General features: G+C 36.5%; 1 long non-coding RNA gene across 1 annotated transcript in view; it reads right to left on the reverse strand.

The window, feature by feature from the left end:
- Nucleotides 1–919: 919 nt before the first annotated feature.
- LOC144442379 (uncharacterized) overlaps nucleotides 920–6,306 on the reverse strand; it is a 5,603-nt gene continuing 216 nt past the window's right edge. Inside the window, exons 2-5 of the long non-coding RNA XR_013481633.1 lie at nucleotides 6,067–6,128; nucleotides 4,829–4,951; nucleotides 3,483–3,579; nucleotides 920–2,838 (exon numbers count right to left, since the gene is read on the reverse strand). This is a non-coding gene — a long non-coding RNA (uncharacterized LOC144442379). The remainder of the gene's footprint in view (nucleotides 2,839–3,482; nucleotides 3,580–4,828; nucleotides 4,952–6,066; nucleotides 6,129–6,306) is intronic.

Raw genomic sequence — 6,306 nt, forward strand, 5'->3', positions numbered from 1 at the left:
AGACAATCATGTGATTCACAAGTATACAAACACAATATGTAGAATGTGCTGTTATAGGCTGAAATGACATCCTTTCTCTCTGGAATGCGATTTACAAAACAATAACCAAAGATAGAAGTAAACGTAATAATAATTTTACCTTTGTGCATGTAGAAAATGTTTAGTGTCCGCGGCTTAACTAGAGTCGGTCGGCCCGTGTTATCGAAAACATAGAGTTTGTTTTATTTGGCCGAATTAGACTATTATTTTCCTCGACATTGTGTAAAAAGAGCCAATGATTCAAGGATTCATCGTGTTTAAATAAAGTCAGCAATATATAATAATGATAATAAAGGTGAAAATTTGGGTTATCAATATGGAGACTCTCTTTATGTCACAATGAAAATCGCCAAACGCTAGTTTGATAAAGGTAATAACATCGGTAATCGGAGTAATGCATAGTTGTTAAATGCATGGACGAGGTCATGATCATATACTATTTCATTCATGTTGTATTCCTTAGGAGCGGGGCCAAATCTGTCATTCTTATAAAGAGATGGATTTGAAAGCCATTCATTTGAAAAAGAAAATAATGGTAAATGCAGAGTCATTCCTAGTTGGTCATAAAATACAGCAGATTCGGTTTAAAATGTAAATCAAGTTCATATAATTCTCACAATTATACATACATACATACATACATACATACATACATACATATACATATCGGATATACATACATGCACACACACACACACACACACACACACACACACACACAGAGACATGGGTTGAAAGTGTGTTATTACAGTTCTTTTTGGAAAAGCTTGCCCAAGCTGTTAAACCAACTATCAATATCAGTAAGCCTGTTTACGATGCTTCAAAACATCATGGTGCTTTTATCCAAAATATCAGACACTTCACAACAGTTAGGTAATAACTGATAGTACATTGAGATTTTTATTTATTTATTTATTCAACTTACAAGTTTTAATCTTACATTGACTATAGCATTGTATACGACATGGCTGGCCGGAAATGATGTAATTAGGATTGTAGTTTATACCTCTAAAATATCTGCATCGTAAAACGTGGTCAAACTATTTGTGGGAGGGGTGGTTAAATTAATTCATCTCTCTTAATTTTAGATACTTTTGTTGACATTTTTTTAGACAAAATGAGGTTAATAGAAATGAAGGAAATGTATATGTCATTGGGACGTCAAGCAAATCTAGATCTTCTCCAGAAATTCTGACATAATATGTCTTATTGTTTAAATTTGTTTTTCGCTTCATTTTGAACAATGGAATAGTTTAATGCATCCATCCCTGTACATGTAATTGTTACTTTGTTTATTTGACTTTAGTTTTACCTCGTCTTACAAAACAGGATAATACAATTTATACCATACTCAAGCCAAGTTTGTGTCTTAGAACAGTAGACATGCAAACAGTCCATTTGTTAAAATTTTACTTGGGCTACGCCCTCTTTAAAGTTCAACCCTGGACTTTCATATACTTATATAACCTGGTCGTTTACGTCACGACAATTCGTGTTGACGTCACTTGTTTTGAGGTGTTCGAAATATGAGACAAGACATTCCAAATCGCCAAGACTTTTCTTGATTTTTCATAAATTATGCTTCAAGAGGTATAATTATATCGATCATTCCTATAATGTTACTTCATTCTGCCAGAAAATACTCGTGACCTAAGGGTTTGTCAGTACTCGTCTAGCGATTCGTAGTGACAACGGCCCCTTAAGTCATTCGTACTTTGCTTGGCGGAACGACGAAAACATTTTGGGGAATAATATCTAATCGTCAAGCCGGAGTAATTCTCGGGGTAGAATGTCAAGTAGATATCGGGATATCCTATGTACAGAATACAGTTCTCGTATCACATCATCTATACTACCAATCATTGAAAAACACTTGTTGTCATGACAACATGTCGTAGATATATGCTGTGTTCATTGTGAGACTTTGAGCCATTTGAATTAATAGTACTGTACACTAGAAATTCACAGGGCCCACAGAAGCGTTTGGTCACTTGCACACAACAGGCCTGGTGGAGGTTTGCTATGACTGGCCTACTGCAGGTCTAGTGCTATTTAGTAGTGTATGATATATGAACTGGGTAATTACATGCCAGTAAAACAAATATAACTTCAATACTTGTGTAAAAGATCTTTGTTAAAAATGTTTGTACACAGTCTGATAATGTGTTCAAATTTTTTTTTCATCGAGTACTGTTTTGTACTCTTCTTAAGTTTGTTGTACAGACAAAACGATAAATTGTTGCAATGTTAGTAAGTTTTGGGTCAGGCCAGACTACACCCTTTTCAGGTGAAATGATTTATTCATTGTTTGTTGCAATTCTTTGGATTGCAACAAACATTGAATTTATAGTAAATTAAATAAAACATAGAATGTATAGTAAATTATGTATCACACATAAAGAAAATCTACAAAATTAATGGCGTTATGTTTTTTTGACGAGCCAGACAATGAAGTGTGGCACTTCTAGTAAACGTTTCTGAGCCCGAAGATAAAATGTAGTAATACTAGTTAGTCGAGCCAGGCAATGCTGTTTCAGGTTTAATAGTTTCAAATGTAACCACTGAGTAACTTCCTGATACCGTAACACTCAAATCTTGAAATATCCAAAGATCTTAACCTTTTCTTTCAGGATTACCTTACCCAAAAGTCACCAACCCGACAAGGTTAGTTTTTACAAATGAAGAAGATTAGAAAATTCTGGAGTGGCAGAAAATTATTTTCTTGATTGAAAAACGGCAGCATGACGGTGTATTAAGAAGACCTTGAATATTTCTTATCACCAAGTATTGAAGTTATGTCTGAAAAAAAGAATAACAAAAAAATGTAGTTATCGTTTTAACAATATGTCATCGTGAAGGCTATGATATTCACCTCATCAACTGTCTATTCAGTCAAATCGCCAATATATGAGAGCGTATTACAAACAATTTTCTCGCTCGAGGTTCTACTATTTCCTCGTCAGTCTGAATATTGCCAGCGGTTAATATAACCTTCAATGCCTAGAAAGTATCCGGATGTTCCTCTTCAAAACAATGCCAAAGAAACAGATTGACATGTAAAAAATGACTGTTCCCAATTCTATGGGTTTTGATGTATACATGAAACCCTATCCATTTTTCAATATTTGTGAATAATTGTGTATTTATCAGAACATTGTTTGAAAAAAACAACTAAGACAGCTGTACCAAGGCCCTTACGGACATATGATACAGTAACTGTAGACGTGAAATGGCTATCAATACGAGTGATACGGAAACGCCCTGGGTAAGTTTAGCAAGTCAAATACGTCAATCTCCAAGTACTTCCTCGTCGAACTGGCGTACGCTTCAACAGTTCGAGGAGGTGGCACCATCATCCGGGATACGATTAGTTGATGGGTAAAAGCAGTCACCGTAGCCAGAGAGTGCATTGTTAAAGAGAGTCCTATGATCACAGTACTTACTTAAGAGGGTGACGTAATTCTCACATTTGTCCAATCAGCATCGTGACCGGAATCAGCACGCCAATCATCATGAAGGGACAGTGTGGCGAGGCAGGTGCTAGTAGAAAGAACACAAGATGAACAGAATGTTGATGTTAGAGCTGACAATTGTAATCAACCAAAAGTCAGAGAAGAAATCAACTTCCTTTTCAGAAATCTATCCGAACTTGTGTGTCGGGATTGAAATGACACACCCTCAGTTTATAAGTTTTCAAGTGTAATTTTTGCTGAATGTTTAATAGTATTACATTCTCGCAAACCAGAGCTGTTATTTCTTCCGCGACACTGCGAAATGCATCTAGGACGGTGCCGTAAAAGAGGCTGTGGTTTACGACGATGCAGTAGTCACGGATGCACCTGCAATTGACTGACCTCAAACCCAGTGTTAGGATAGAGCTTTATCTTACAAGTGATCAGATAAAACTTAAGTAGAGAAATGTCGGTTCCCACTATGCTATCAACTGTTCTAACAATGCCAGAATTACAATTGTAATATCATAGAAGGCATCAATCAACATTAACATTATACTAGAATAATTATTCGCCGTCTTACGTATTTTACTAAACAATAGAAGAAAAATAGTAGATTTAGTGACAGGTTTGTTGAGAATTTAAAAAAAATCGTGTCGTCGCATCAATTCATGAGACAAAGACAATTGCCTAAGGCCTAAAACAATAATTGTTTGGTTTCGGTTACCCGACCCCACCTAGCTTTTCACTGCCGACCCTAAACTTTTTATTATGTATTCGAGAAATATTAATAAAATCGTCACGAAAACTAGTGGATACAGAATCTGACATCAATTTAAAAAGACAATATAAAACTGTTCTTCCAATTTGTAATGGTTGTACATCTGATGAGAACCATTTGGAAGACAACTGGAAAACCTGAACTAGACACTCACAAAGAAAAAAGTATAAATTAATAAAATAAAATGAAAAATCTATCTACCCCACCTATTCTAAAATTGAGCGTTATCGGAACCACATAATTTGTTTTATTAGGCCTAATGTTAATGTGGATGTGTGCCTATGATCTAGGCATTATATTGCTCATGCTTGTTTATTCCAATCAGTTCTACATATCTCGCATTTACTAGTGATAATATCATTTAACCTGTTTCAGCATAGAAGTAGAAAAAACACATACTTCAGGTGAAATAGAAGGTAGCATAGGAAAATGGTCAGCTTTGGTTAGTGCTAGTGACATGATCTAGGATCGACGTAGCACATGTTTCATACTATGAATCTTAGTGACCTATATGTAAATTCATCACAATATATGAATATTAATCATTTCCGCTAACCTTTTGATGCCCCGGAAGTGTCAGTGCCATTACTTGGGGAGTCTGGTTTGTTTCCTTTGGGGGGAGACATCTTAGAAACAGACCCAGAGGTTGGACCATCGACATTGGTTGTCGTGCTCACTCCTGCCATCGATGTAAACGAAAAGATAACATCTTAACAAACAGTACTAGTCCTATTTAAAGTTCCATTATTCAAAACGAAATTACTAGGCGAGACTGATGGTTGAGTTACTCAAGTCGCTGTACATGAACTCGGCTACTTGGAAAGATTAAAATGACACCATTCGGTGGATTGGTAATGAGTCGCCCTGTTTTTGAAATTGAGATTTGAGGTCCATCCTGTTTTGAAACTTTTAAATGGGGAGGTGGTCACTGTGTTTTGGATTGTGATGTGCACGTGGATGACAGTTCATTTCTGCAATGCCATAACCGTGTCTAAATCGTGGTATTATTCTTGTCCCGAAGTCTCTAATACCACAGCCGTCTCTCGTCAACCACAACTGTTACTGCTAACTATATATATACATTATACCTAACATACTAGCTACTGGTGCTGTACATATATCATGTAAATACTGTTAAAATTTGGCTTTTCGAAGAGCTGTGAAATTATTACCTAAAAGGCTAATGATTGCCGTACCAGAGCCGAAACAATCTCCATAGACCCCTCGAAACACCACCACCTCAGATAATTTGAGGCACATTTCATTTTCACCATACACCGTATGGATAAAGGGCAGTTTCTGATAAATGATGGTGCTGCCTTATCAAGTTGGGAAGTTATTGCCCGAGGAAGGGTCTGAATAGCCTAAAAATTACCTTTAAGAATAAAAAAAACTCCAGAGCTTCTAGCGTGAGACGCTAGGACCTCTCCTTCTTCTCCACTTTTTTCTGAGAAAATGCTATTTAACTTTTACAAAAATATTTCATCCTATGTTATTAGTTACTAATCATATCATGCTGCGGTCTTGTAAAGCGTCCAAATAGGAGTTTAGGAGGGATCATCATGTTTTAGAAATATGTAATCAGGGGATGAACCTATTTTTGGTTTTATACTAGCAAAGAGTGGTGATCAGAAGTTTTCGTCGGCAAGATGGAAAAATCCACACCACCCATCCCCGCCCGTCCGTAATATATGTCATTCGTCAGACATCCAAACCTTGCACAAAGGTGGCATATCTTATTTATAAGACATTTGCACTTCACTTGTTTGACAGAATTAGGATTGTGTCTCTTACCTTTGACATTAGAGATGACTGAGTGAGTAACGACCAATGCAACCACCAAGACTATTGTTAATCTAAGAGTAAACGAAAAACCAGCAATTGTTATCAGTTATTTATAAACTGAATTCCTCCCAGTAGAAGAAGGAGAGAGAGAGAGAGAGAGAGAGAGAGAGAGAGAGAGAGAGAGAGAGAGAGAGAGAGAGAGAGAGAGAGAGAGAGAGAGAGAGAGAGAGAGAGAGAGAGAGAGAGAGA

The sequence above is a fragment of the Glandiceps talaboti genome, chromosome 11 (genome assembly GCF_964340395.1).
Source record: "Glandiceps talaboti chromosome 11, keGlaTala1.1, whole genome shotgun sequence".
Lineage (NCBI taxonomy): Eukaryota > Metazoa > Hemichordata > Enteropneusta > Spengelidae > Glandiceps > Glandiceps talaboti.